The sequence below is a fragment of the Manis javanica genome, chromosome 6 (genome assembly GCF_040802235.1).
Source record: "Manis javanica isolate MJ-LG chromosome 6, MJ_LKY, whole genome shotgun sequence".
Taxonomy (NCBI): domain Eukaryota; kingdom Metazoa; phylum Chordata; class Mammalia; order Pholidota; family Manidae; genus Manis; species Manis javanica.
Window position 1 is genome coordinate 105739656 of NC_133161.1, and position 14536 is coordinate 105754191.

At 40.1% G+C, this 14536-nt stretch overlaps 1 protein-coding gene across 23 annotated transcripts in view; it reads left to right on the forward strand.

The window, feature by feature from the left end:
* Positions 1-14536, forward strand: part of LOC118974070 (putative spermatogenesis-associated protein 31C2) — a 149219-nt gene that overhangs the window by 27962 nt on the left and 106721 nt on the right. For 17 of the 23 annotated variants that reach the window (XR_012132432.1, XR_012132434.1, XR_012132441.1 and 14 more), the window contains one exon: positions 280-6771. The exons of 5 other annotated variants lie outside the window; for them this stretch is intronic. The gene's annotated coding sequence lies outside the window, so the exon portion shown is untranslated. Of the gene's footprint in view, positions 1-279; positions 6772-14536 lie in introns of those variants that run through there. One more of the 23 variants, XR_012132436.1, reaches the window with a different exon arrangement.

Sequence of the window (14536 nt, forward strand, 5' to 3'; positions counted from 1 at the left end):
ATTAATACAGTATTCTTTATTTTTATCCCAATTTTTGTGAGTTATTTTGTCTTATATTTCTATACATAGGAAAGGAAAAGTATTGAAGTTTGTTTTTAGATAGCTAATCTTGTAAATTAACTAATTTATATTATAAGTGTTAATTTATATATAAGTGTTAATTTTTCACTCCATTCTCGTGTAATTGCCAGTTGGATATGAACCAAATAAGGTTCTGTGTATGTTTCTTTTGGAATAATTACAACTCATATTTCTGTTTCTTAATTTATTGAATTCCAGAAACTCTGCAATAATTATAAGAAAATGGAGATGAAGACCATCTCTGACCTGATCCTGACTTTATTGAAAAAGACATAGTGTTTTCTGCTATTCAGTGTTCTAATATAAAGATCTATATTATTTGTCATGATAATTTTATACTTTTTTTTCAAGAATGGGTATTGAATATGAGAATATGATATACATTGTTTTCCTCTGACCTATTCAATAAACTGTATACATTGATTTTCTAACATTAAACTATTCTCCTATTCCCTAGTTGGTTTTGCTAATTCAATTCTTGGAAAATAATGTTGTCTTCCATTTACTGATTGAGGAACTTATGTATCTACTTTTATGGAATTTATACATCTGTAATTTAGTTAAAATTTGAGCTTCAGGTCGGTTTGTATATATTAAATTTTGCTGTCCATATTGTTTTGAGTTTCACTAAATTCCAGAGTTTTTCACTGATAATCTAGTTTGGAGTTAAAGTTGTTCCCTTGTTGTGGCCCAGTGATACTGAATAGTTGAATATTATGAAGTAACATAAATAAGCATTAACAGATTTGTCCCCATTCTGCATAAGAATTTGACCTCCAGTAAAGCTTCTAGATCTGAGTCCCTGAGATATGATAGAAGAATGTCATCAGGCCCCAGCCACACTGCTCATTGTGACACTCAGCTGTAAACATGCATCTGAGCTAGGAGAATTATAAATGCTGAGAGAGTCACACACTTGGCCTTCCCTGAGTGCTCTGACTCCTATCATTGGAATCTCCCTTGCAGACACCCTAGAAATATGCCTAGCAGATATTACGAGAGATTTTGGCTCCTGTGCATCCTGAGGCTTTCAAGTCAAGGGTTCACCCAAATCAACCAATGAGTTTCTCATCTCTTTGCTCCTGGGGACAAAAATCTATTTGTGGACTACTGCAGGGAATACCACAGAAGGGAACGGACAGCATGTTGCGCTTCTCGTCCCGTATCTTCCTGAGGGATTGTGTGCCAAGATGGGCCAACGGTAATCTGATGTTGAACTGAGCTTCAGAAGACCGTTTGATGGATGTTGGACACTGTCCTGAAGCACAGTGTCCTTCCTCCCCAGGGCCCTAATGTAGCTCATGGATGGAATCACTAGAGACCACACTGATGATTCTGTGACGCAGCACTTCCGTGCCTTGCTGCCTCGGTCCACAGTCAGTATGCGACGGAGGCTCATCACTGTGTTGGGGGCTGGTCACTCCACCTCACATTTCCGCTTCTTGTGGTACGGCTTTCACTTCCTCCTGTCTGGAGTACTTGTAGCTGCCTTGAGGAATGCCCATCACTCCACACTGACAAGAAATTAGCCGTGGTTACTGTAAAGCCTTTATTTGATAAGTTCAATGCCTGAATTACTTGTGGCTTTATTTTCATTGTCTGATGTTATTTTGGTTATCAGTTATTTGATCTTGTTTTCAGACATGCCTGGTGATTTTGTTGGAGTGTCCGAGTTTTCAATTTAAATGACTGTATTTTGCATTTCTCGAAGTTCTTTTGGCTATTTTGCAAATCTGTCTTTTTCTTTGATTATAATGTCTATTTCTTCTTTTACATTTAGGGTTAATTAAAAATAATTCATATTTTAAAATAATATCATACTTAGTTGGCTTCTTTGAAGTTCTTTAAATATCATATTTCAGATTTTTAGCACTAGGATAATCTTCTGGTATAGTTTATTAACTATCATATGCTAAATTAAGCCATGCAGGCAAAAAATTCCAAATATAAATGTTTTTTTTTTTTTTTGAGAGAGAGCATCTCTCATATTTACTGATCAAATGGTTGTTAACAACAATAAAATTCTGTATAGGGGACTCAATGCACAATCATTAATCAACCCCAAGCCTAATTCTCAACAGTCTCCAGTCTTCTGAAGCATAACGAACAAGTTCTTACATAGTGAATAAATTCTTACATGGTGAACGGTGCAAGGGCAGTCGTCACAGAAACTTTCAGTTTTGATTATGCATCATGAACTATAAATAATCAAGTCAGATATGATTATTCATTTGATTTTTATACTTGATTTATATGTGAATCCCACATTTCTCCAAGATTATTATTATTATTATTATTATTTTTAATAAAATGCTGAAGTGGTAGTAGATGCAAGATAAAGGTAGAAAACATAATTTAGTGCTGTAAGAGGGCAAATGTAGATGATCAGGTCTGTGCCTATAGACTAAGTATTAATCCAGGCTAGACAAGGGCAACCAAACATCCACGGATGCAGAAGATTTCTCGCAAAACGGGGGGGTGAGGTTCTACACCTCACCTCTGTTGATCCCCAATTTCTCACCTGATGGCCCCCCTGCAACTGTGCCTGTCTTAGGTTGTTCCTCCCTTGAGGAATCTTACCCGTCTCTGGCTAACCAGTCATCTTCCGGGGCCATACAGGGAAATGTAAAGTTGGTAAGTGAGAGAGAAGCAATATTCTTTGAAAAGGTTAGCTTTTTACTTCTTTGCAGATTTACACCCTGTGGCTTCTATGCCCAGCATTTGTCTTGAGGTATCTTTACCACTTGGAAGAATTATGATACTCAGTAATTTTTTATATGAGGCACGAATTCTACTAAAGGGTCGTAATTAGGAAGGAAGCAAATACACATGTTTTAAAAACACGTATCTGTCAAGCTGCATGTTCAAATTACTCTCTAAGGCAGTGTCCTCTACATGAGGGCCCAGAATTGCATCTTCATTATCAACATGTGCTCCCATGATCAATTATCTTGGCAGAACAAGAGAATCATAAAGAATAGCATACAAATCCTTAAATGCTTCCAGCAAGTAATGACACTTGTAATTTCCACTCACATTTCACAGGCCAGAGCAATCACATAGCATTTAAGGGGATGGGAATTGCAATCATACTGAATGCTTAAATAAGGAAAAACCCAGAAACGTTGGTGAGCAGCCTTAGGAACTACCACCTATGGTGTTTAATTTTTTATGTGAGCTCAGTCTTTTTGGAAACCGTTCTTCTGTGGGCACTCTGTGCCATACACTATTTGAGCAGTCCTTACAGAGAAGATTTGTCTTAATTTCTGCCTCATGCCCCAGTGATTTTACAAATATAACCAGTTTTTGTGTTAATTTTCCAGCTTAGGTTTCTTCTTCTCACAAATTATTGGCTCCATGCCCACTGCTTGCTCAAGTTTAGTTTCAGTATTTCACTGGATTTTTCACCGAGAAATTGTAGACCCATTACATGAAAGATGCAGCAATCTCAGAAACAGAATAGAGAGCCCAGAAGTAAACCGAGATCTATATGGTCAATTGATATATGACAAAAGAGGCAAGAATATACAGTGGTGAAAAGACAGTCTCTTCAATAAATGGCATTGGGAAAACTTGACAGCTACATGCAGAAGAATGAAATTGGATCACTGTCTTGTGCCATACCCAAAAATAAACTCAACGAATGGATTAAAGTCCTAAATATAAGACCTGAAACCATAAAACTTCTAGAAGAAAACACAGTAAACTCTTGAATATTGGCTTTAGTAATTTATTTCTAAATATGTCTCCCCAAGCAAGGGAAACAGAAGCAAAATAAAATAAGTGGGACTACATTAAGCTGGAAAGATTCTGCACAGCAAAAGTCCATCAGGAAAATGAAAGGGCAACCAAAAGAATGGGAGGAAATATTTGCAAGTAATTTATTTGATAAGGGACTAATATCCAAAATACATAAAGAACCCATACAATTCAACACCAAAAAAACAAATAATCTGATTAAAAAATGGGCAGAGGACCTCAATAGATCTTTCTCCAAAGAAGACATACAGATGGTCAACAGATACATGAAAAGATACTCATTAATCAACAGGGAAATGCAAATCAAAACCACAATAAGACAGCACCTCACACCAGTCAGGATGGCCACCTCACACCAGTCAAAAGACCAGAAATAACAAGTGTTGGTGAGGATGTGGAGAAAAGAGAACCCTCCCACACTCCTGGTGGGAACGTCAATTGGTGAAGCCACTATGGAAAGCCGTATGGAGGTTTCTCAAAAAACTAAAAATAGAAATACCATGTGACCCAGCAATTCCACTTCTGGGAATTTACCCAAGGAAAACAAAATCGCTAATCCAGAAAGACATACACACTCGTATGTTTATGGCAGCATTATTTGCAACAACCAAAACATGGGTATAATCTAAATGTCCATCAATAGATGAATGGATAATGAAGATGTGGCACATTTATACATGGACCATTATTCGGCCATAAAAAGAATTAAATCTTGCCATTAGCAACAACATGGATGAACTTAGAGAGTATTATGCTCAGTAAAATATGAGATGGAGAAAGACAGGTACCATGGGATTTCACATATATGTGGAATCTAAAATACAAAACAAACAAACAAACAAATAGAAACAGACCCATTAATACAGAGAACAGACTGGTGGTAGCCATAGGTGAGAAGGCTGAGGAGTGTGAAATAAGTGAACAGGATGAAAAGGTACAAGCTTTCAATTATAAAATAAATTAATGACAGTAATGAAAGTACAGCAAGGGAAAATGGTCAATAATATCGTAATATCTTTATATGTTGACAGATGGTAACTGTGCTTATCACGGCAGGCATTTAGTAATGCATGTAATTGTTGAATTACTATGTTGTGCACCTAAAACATAATGTTTATATCAACTATTTTAATTTTAAAAAGATGCAGCAATCTCTGTTTCCACTTTCCAACTTACCTATCACTGTACATATTCAAATCCCTGTTGTTAGCTTTAAAACTTACATCCTTTCTGATGTCTTCATAAACCACTGTACCATCACTTTGCAAACTTAACGTGCTTTAAATGACTATCTCCTTCATTTATGTGACTTGGTATTTCCTGGCTATGTACTCAAAAACTTATTAAAATTCTGCAGTTTTATATGTTGTCTACCATGTTGCCAGAAGTGCAAGTACTAGGTATTTGTTTTTCAGTCTTCTCTACAACACTGTAATTATGAAGATAGGAACCATGTCAACTTACAGACTCTACCCACCTCTTGTTTCTCAGGGCTCAATAAGTGCTTGACAAATGAGAAATAAGTATTAACACTCTAGGATGGTGGATAGTGTTTCTGAAAGCAACCATCATTCTCTCTTTTCCTGTACATGTATGCCTCTCATCCCATTAGCAGATGCAGTCTGTTTTCCCTTCCTTGAATCTGGGCTGTGACTTGCCTTGTCCAGTAGAAATTGGTGGAAGTGATGGTCTGGGACTTACAAGCCTATGCCTTAAGAGAACTGCATCTTCTATTTTATCTTCCTTGGAGCTGAGCCATTTGGATGCAAGAAAGTCCAGACTAAAGTACTAAGTGATTGAGACCACCTGGAGAGAAGCCCTGCAGAATGAGAGGTCACCATGGATGTTCAGCCCCACAAGCTGTCACTTGCATGTGAATGCATGAGACATGAAACAAGACAGCAGAACTGCCCACCTGAACCCCAGCCAACCCATGACACTGTGAGAAATAAGAAACTGGCTGTTTAGGCCACTAAATTTTGGGATGGTTAATTACATGGCAATAAGTAATTGAGACACTTAACTAACACAGCTGGAAATGCTACTGAAAGAGACAATAGGAAAGAAAAGAGAAAAAAGACAATAGAGAATTAGACGCTTACTTAAAAATGACAATTTGTAGGGGAAAAATTCTAGAAGCTAAATTACTGTCTTTAAGGTGACATGACTAAAAGAAAACAAAATTAATTAAACCAAGGAATTTTGAAAGTTTAAAAAACTGGTTCTAAAACTCAGACACGTTGGCATTTGAAGGCTGACCTCTTCCTGGGTGAAAGGAGCAGTTTCATTTTGACGTTGCCAGCTGGTGTCTTTTAGAAGATTGGCTGAATTTGAAGTTACTTTTATCATTTGTGTACGGCCTCTGCATTTTGTACAGTGGAATTGCTTAAGAAGTAGAATATAACCTATAGCTTTCTGGCTGAGAAACTCACCACAGGCTTTCTCTTCACATTCAAGTGAGTTCAGTTCTTTGGGGAAATCTGGCATTTTAAAATAGAACAAATGATGCCACTCCAGAACTGATGCCAAACAAAGGCTTCAGCAGTAGTCACCACAAAGATTGTAACTTTTCATGCTTTTGGCATTTCATAAATTCTGATTGTAAGTTTTAGAAAAAAATGGAGCAAATTCTAAATTTTTAACCTGTTTTGTTACAGATTGTAAAATAACATAGTTCATATTATAGCACAATAATTTTTATTTTATGAGTGGCCAGGTTAGGGTAATAAAGCCATTCCATGCATTTCTACAGAACTGTCCAAAATATAAGTCAGGTTGTGTGGATTTGAACCTGGACATGGGTTCATGCCAAATATAAAGAGTCTCAGTTTTATTTTTGATGATCGCTGAATTTCTGCCAAGTTTCTATGAAACAAGGGCCTGAAGCTTTCTCTAGCCTTAACATTCTATATTTGATCTTGTAGAAGTAAAGTACATATATCACCAGTCATTATGTTGATGATTGCTTAAGCATGAAATAAGAGGAAAGAGGAGAAAACAGGGCTGCTACTCACTGTTAAGTGCATGTTGATGATATCCCTACCTTTTCATGGGAACTTTGTGAGTAAAACTGTCTTTTAGTCTTAAAACAGCTTGTCCAACACGTTTCTTCAGACTTATTCTTTCATTAAGTCATCACCTGGGTAATGGTATCCTATTGATGAAAGAAATCTATTGATACTTGATTTCCCTTTTATCTAGTAAAGGTCACATTAAGTAAACCGGGCATATGAATTGAATGCGGTAATAAATGGCTTCATCTGCAATATGCTACAGAGAGGAAGAAATGAAACTGTAAATATAGATTTAAAATAAGTTTAAGATAAATGTAAAATATTGTAGCATCTTTAGAAAACATTCCATAAATGAAATTCAAATGGCACTTGAGTGATAGGTTTCAAAGAATGGACAATTTTTCATTATCAGGAAATTTGTACTGTTAGTGCAGTAGAACAGTGACAGTTTTCTGCTGGCTTGAATAATAGGTATGTAAGCTGTAGCTATATAATACTAAGTAACTCAGAGAACAGTGAAGGATTATACACATTTTCTTTCGTTTATCCATATAATGTCATAATACTGGCTGCTCCTTTTCTCCTTGAATCCTTAACATTGCAGTCCCCCAGAACTCTGTCCCGGACTTTTCTTCTGTTGCTACACTCAAACCTTCTATCTTGACTTAATTATTAACCAAGAAGCTGGCAGTTACACAGTGAGCGCGCACACACACAGCAGTTCTTGAAGCTTGAACTCAGTGAAATAAAATAATCACACTTTCTACCAAGTCATGAAAAGAAGTGACCAATTTTCCTTTAAAACACAACTTTATTCAGTAAACAGAAGCACACAACCCACAGGAGGAGGCAAAGAGCTACAATATTTTATTGCCTTTCTTGAAGATGTGCTCTTCCCTCTGAAGGTAGTGAAATAGTCTGCATATACTGGCCAAGACTTCCCGAGTTGGTTCCTGGTGTGGCCAAGAAGCTCTGGCCCCTGATAGGGAGCCTGACCCATATCCTCTTCCTACCGGGTCAGATCTTCCCTGCCCCCCACCAAACTCCTTCAGGATCCATTTGCCTCTTTCCAAACCCAAGCCCAGGTGACAATGTATAAGGATCTCCCTTCTCTCTATGCCTATGTTCTTCCTGATTCTGTTGTGCCTGCCTTTCCTCAAGACTACCTTTGGTTCTAGAAAAGCCTGTTTTGTAAGTTTTTAATTTTAAGCTTGACCTTTGACTTTGTATAGGTCCTTTTACTCCCTCCGTACTAATCCCTTCTACAGGAAATGTGCTGCCTATGACAGGCTAGTGGAAAAATAACTTTCAAGTAATCAGGTATAAAAAGAATAGTGACAAGTATTTCTAGATTCTATCTTACTATAAATCTTCCTTTAAGCAATGTGTTAAATCCAGGAAACTTGGAGGATCAAACATTTTTAATCCTTTACAAAGACACCTAGCGTACCTCCAGTCTTTTCCTTCTGAAATCCAGTGCATCTTAAAAAGTTCATCCCTAACTCAGTCTTCTCAATGAAAACTCATTCCCACCAGATATACACAAGTAACCATAAGCTTTCTTTTATACTCTAGTCAGCACCTCCACTGCAGGAGTCGGTGGGCTCTTGATGACTGCTCCTTCATCCTCCACCCTTGCTCCTCGAAGCAGCATCCGTGTCTCCTGGGGACCTGTTAGACGCGCACAGCCTCGTCCCCCTCCCGTACTTCCTGAACCGGGATCTGCATCTGGGCTGAACCCTCGGGTGGTTCAGCTCCACGCTGAAGTCCGAGCTCTGCTCTGTGGCAGCGCTAGCAAAGTGAGCAGAGGGTCTCAGAACCCTGCATGCTCTTTACGCTTCCCCTACCCCTCCTTGCCACCCAACTCTCACTGTCTGGCCACCACTCTCTGGAAAATAGGGACGTAAAGGGCAAAATAAGGCCCTTTATCCATACTTATTTGAGAAAATCAAAATGCCCCAATCATCCCTTAATAATGGCTCATAATCCCCATGGGGTCCCCTATTTCCTTTTCTGATCCCATGTTTCACCCTCCCTTAACTCCAAAAATCTTCTATTCTGCCGTCTGGAACCCATGGTCAATTACCAGCAAATCCCCAACATGTTCTTACCTCAGAATATTTCCTTCAGCCTTACGCTGCTCCAACTCTGTTCGGCCTGTGGTCCTATCAGTGGACATTTCTTTCCTTCTCCCATCCCATCCCGTTCATCACACTGGGACTGGAGACGCAGATCCTCCTTGTTTCTGAGTGCCGCTCGAGATGACTGTCTTCCCACACCTCCACCGTCAAGCTTTCAAACTCGTGTCATCCATCAGTGTGACCCCCTTCCCTCCTTAACAATACACACAAACTCATTATTCCTTACTTGCGTTTCATTCCTGGAAGACTTTAGTTCCTGGACTGCTGCCTCTCCACCCCTACTTCAGTTATTTTAATGACCACAAAGGTGAGTCAACACACTTACCTCCCAGTTTCTTGACGTCCTCCCCTCCAAGGATCAGTATTTTTACCTGACCTTGCTTACAGATTCCCATGGTCCTTCCAATGTTATAACTGATCATTACCAATAACTACAACCCCTCTGAATTTGAATTTAAGCCTTCTACTTTCAACCACTGCTTGGGCAGTAGATCCAATCTCTTCTCACCCCTGCATTATGATTTTTCCTTCTCTCGTGAACCATTCCTGTCACTATAAGGACACATTATCATTTCTCTCGTCTTAAAGATAAACCTCTTGACCCCATCGTCCCCTTTGACCACCACCCCCTACAGAAATCTCAGTTTGTCTGCAGTTTCCCATGGATCTTCTCACATCCTTAGTCCCACCATTGCTTTCTGAGCCAATTCAAGTCAGGCCTTTGCACCCACATTCCACAGTCACTCTTATCAGGGTCACCAATAACTCTCTACAGTGCTAGACTTGTCAAATCTCAATCTTCATTTTACATAACCTCTCAGCAGCATGTGACTCCACCAGCCACCTGCTCCTTGAAGCTCTTTCTTCAATTGGCTTCCGTGCAGAGTCCGCAGGTTTCCTTCCTATCTCACCAGTGGCTCTTTCTCTGACTTGATGTTGCCATTTCCCCAGGGCTCTGTCATCAGGCCTCTTTGCTTCTCTTGCTACATCAGTCCTTTGCTGATACAATCCCATCTCCAGGCTTAAAAACATCTCTATCCTGATGATCCCAAAATTTATGTCTAAGCATCTCCAAGAAACACCAGATTAGCATATCCAACTGCCCACTCAACGACTCTAATTGACTAATAGGCATCTCAAACTGAGAAGCGCAAAACTGATTATCACCCCAGTCCACCATTATCCTAATCATCCCCATTTTATTAGCTGCAATCTTACCAGGCCTATTATTTGTCTATGAATGATTTCCCAGGATCTGTATGTTATTTTTCACAAAGGAGAAATATTCTGATTCCTATTTTATTTTCAGGTCCTTTCAGATGGAAGTAGTAAAACAGATTTCCTTTTTAAGTTCTCAGGGCATGGGTTTTAGTTGGAGTTAACTCCTCATAGAGAGAGACAGCAAAGGTTTTCGGTAGATAATACTTGGGGGTTGCCTTAAACAATGAATTTGAATTTCAAAGACTTCTTTTTCACTTACCTCCCCACCCTCTGTATGAGTACTTGAACTGAGTACTTAGTACTTCAGTATGATTGTGCAGTCACAGTCACTTTGGAAGCATCCCTATTTGGACGTGGCTGTTCATGTGACTGAAGTTACGTGAGGGGCATATCTACCCAACCACACGTTTTTTCCACTACGTAAGGCATACTACAACAAGCTGGTGACCTCCAGCTGGGAGTTCTGGACTCAGTTGGGAAGATGGGCAGTGTTTCTCAATCATGACAAATGTTAATGCCATCTAAGAATATTGTTAAAAAGTGCAGAAATCCAGGCCAGCTCCCACAGACTCCAATTTGGTAGATGTAAGGTGAAGCCCCAGGGCTCATGTTTTTGACAAATACCCAGGTGAGTCTTACATTTGGGAATGTCTGTAAAGCACTGGTCTGTGAAGTTGAGACTGGTTACTCCTGTAAGAATCCAACGTTAATAATAAGAATAAACACAAAAGGTAAAAATATAAAATGAAATTATTGATATACAGTCTTCCCTGCTATCCACAAGTTCACTTTATGCCACTGCACTTTTACAAAAGACCTATGTTAGTACCTGTCTTTGCTAACTGAAAGAAATCTGAAGAGAATTTTTGCTTTTTGAAATGGTAATTGCTTGTCGGTATCACACATTTTGGCTTACAAAAGGTTTCACAGAAATGCTTTACTTCCAGATAGTGGGAGAAACCAGTGTTCAGAGATATTACCATTAAGGATTCCTTCACTCAAACATATAAAATATGTGAAAACACCTTTCACAGTCGGAAGATATTCACAACACCAGAGACCATGTGTAGGAGGAAAAGTCTGTTGGCAGACTGTGGGGCAGGACCCAGTCACTTCAGAAACCCGTGGGCACTACCAAGGTTGAGCGTGGACATATTTTTGGTCCTGAAATTTTACTCTTGAATATGAGAACAAAACAAATGCTTGCACAGGTACATCAGAGGACACTATAGCACTGCACATTCCTAGCAGTGTTAATTGCTGTGGAAACAATTCACAATGAATGGACCACAGTTACAACAGCTAGGTATGTTTATGTGAATGTCAAAAACACTGTTTTGAGTGAAGAAGATAAGTCACAGAAGAATATAAACAGCATGGTTCCATTTATATGAAGCTCAAAAATAGGCACACTAAGTAATATATTGCTTATGCACTCATACATATAGTGTACAGCCTAAAGAAAAACAGGAGAAATCTCAGGATAGTTGTAACCTCCGTGTGAGAGAAAAGGAGGAAAATACAACTGGGGAGAGCATCAGGTACTTCTGGTGTGACCTGATTCCCATTTCCCCTCTAGTTCACAAACAAGGCAACGACTACACACTTCCTGAGGCCTTCTGGCCACTAAAAGCCAGAGCAGGGATTTGAGCCAGTCTGAGTCTGAAGCACTCTGGTCTCCTGCTCCTCATACGAAAATGCTTTAGTTATACTGTGCCTGGAACTCTTTCTAGCACTTGGCATGTATTAGGCATAACCATCGAATTTTAAAGATGAGGGAATTGAGGCACGGGGAGTGTGTGCGGTTATACATGATCACGCAACTGGTAAGTGGAGAGGCTGCCTCCCTCGGGCTCTGCTGTCTTCCAGTCTAACCTCTTCAGTCCCTCTTGGTCCATTTCCTCATCCTCTTCTTTCCCTGTACAAGTGTTCTTGATCCCGTGTAATCTCATCACCTCTTAGAGCATCAGACTGCAAGTTCTTTCCCTCCCTTCCAGCTTTACTATAATTTCCCCACCACCATGTCCTCTATACACTGCTTCTGCTATGTCAACATAAAACTCAAAACATTCCCCAAAACAGGGTGTACTGACCTCATGCAGACACCTCATACTACAGAGAAATACTGGATAACATAGGAAAACATTTAATGTGCACCCTGGATTAAAGAATGGTGCTGGAAATAAACAAGATCCTATTCTCCTTCCTCACTGTAGGCAGAGAACACCACACAGACTACTGTCTATTATCCAGGCAAAATAATAAAAAGACTGGTCCTAGAAAAATATTTCCCATCCTGGTGCTTAGGAGTGCCCACGTATAATGGTCAGCCTTTGCCAATCCTCCTAAACTTTGTTAGTTTACAAGCTCCAAAGATATGTCAGTGAGGGCCCATTCAAGATAAGAGAATACACTCCAAGTAGCCCAGAGAAAATTTAATCCCAGGAGTTAACCTCAAATGCATTGAACAAGTTAAAAAAGCAAAGGACTGGTGAGAAAATCCCTGACTTACCAATCAGGAAACCACTACCATCCCTAGGTTGAGAGGAATGACAGGAGGTGTTCCCCTGAGGTGGGGCATGAGCTTGGACCAGGCCAGGGGCCCAGACCAGAAGGGGTGTGCAGCCAGAGTACACAGCGCTACCTGGGGCTGAGAGAAGAGAACTACTCAAGGTTCTTCCCTCCTCCTTCCAGGGCCTCCCAAGAGCTGAAGGCAATTTCTGAGTTGGGAGATCTAGTTCACAGGGCTCAGCCTTTAGTACAGAGCGGCAGGAGAAAGAATGAGCCTAAGACCAAACAGGTAGATGACTCACCCAATGAACTCTCAATCATATTTTTATATTTTATTCTTAAATAGGAATAAAAACAACCCAGAAGGAAAGATAATACAAGAACAGGGTGGGGCTCAGGGCCTTCCACGTTGATGAGCACGATGAGCACATCAGTGTGGTAGAGAGGGGGCACACGCAGAGGGCATGGAAGCTCTTCACCTTCCCCCGACCTCTACCGTGCTTCACACATCCCTTCCATTTGGCTGTTTCTCAGTTGTAGGTTTCCTAATAAAGCTGTGATTGTAAGTACAGCACATTCTTGAGTCATTCTGGTGAGTTACCATATCATGGCGGGGGTTTCAAGGGAACCCCTGCATTCGTGGGCAGCTGGGCAGAAGCCGGGTTGCTGGGACCCCACTTGTAGCTGGCACCCAAAGTGAGAGGGCTTCAACCTGTGGGGTCTGATGCTAACTTCAGGCAATGTCTGAACTGAATTAAATAGGAGTCAGAAACTTGGCGTGGAAAAACGACACCTATTTTTGTCAGAAGGAAAACAATGCAGACTCAAGTGAGTGCTCTTCAACTGAAGGCCAGCTTGGCTGGGGTGAGGACATTTTCAGATAACCCAGAGTCCTGGCTGATGAGCCAGATCACGGAAAAGCAATGCTAAAAGACACCTTAGACATCACCTCCAATTTCTTCAGACTAAATGGGTGAAGTGCAATTTTAAATGTCTTGAAAGAGCTGCGACAATGACTACTGCATTTTCTATGACCTACAGTGGTCATGATTCTTTCCTCCCCAGGACGAATAGGGAAGTGGCCAGAGTCATCACCAATAGGACTTCACACCCTCTTTGTACAGCATTACGAGGTTACATACTTTCTTCTCCTGAAAAAAGCATCTTAGTCACCTTCCTATCGCCAGCACCTGCCAAGTTCTTAGCACATGCAAGGGAATCAGTTCATTGAAGTAAACTACAATTTCCCCCAGAACTTTGGTACAGATGAGAAATTCTTTTAACACAACTGGAGGCAAGCTATAGGGACGAGAGAGTGCCATATGCAGACAGTTAAGAATCCAGCCTGTACCAACTGGAGGAAGGCCAGCTGCATATAGCCTCAGTGAGAGGAAAGATGAGGGAAAAAATGACGTAGCATTAAAATACCTGTCTGTGTTCTGGGCATTGTGCCTGCTTCACCACACACACTTTTTGACCTTAGGCAATTCAGCACTGGAAAGCTGGGCGTTTTAGTATCTCTCTTTTGAAAATAAGGTTCACCTGGCTGTTTATTGCGACAAGTAGTCTGACATTTTCACTTGGTTCTGTCGTTACCTTCCCCAAAATACATAGAAATAACACAATTTCTTTCATTTCTAAACAGCTTCAGCTCTCAAAGCCCTTTTGTACCTATGAAAGTAACATTCTTCTTACTATACGGGGGCCAGGCCTTTTATTCCCAATTGCACTTCAGAGAGAATAATGCCTGAAGTTGAAGGAACTGGCAGCTTTTCTGGTCCTCCAGCCTAGGTTGTTGTTTTTTTAAAG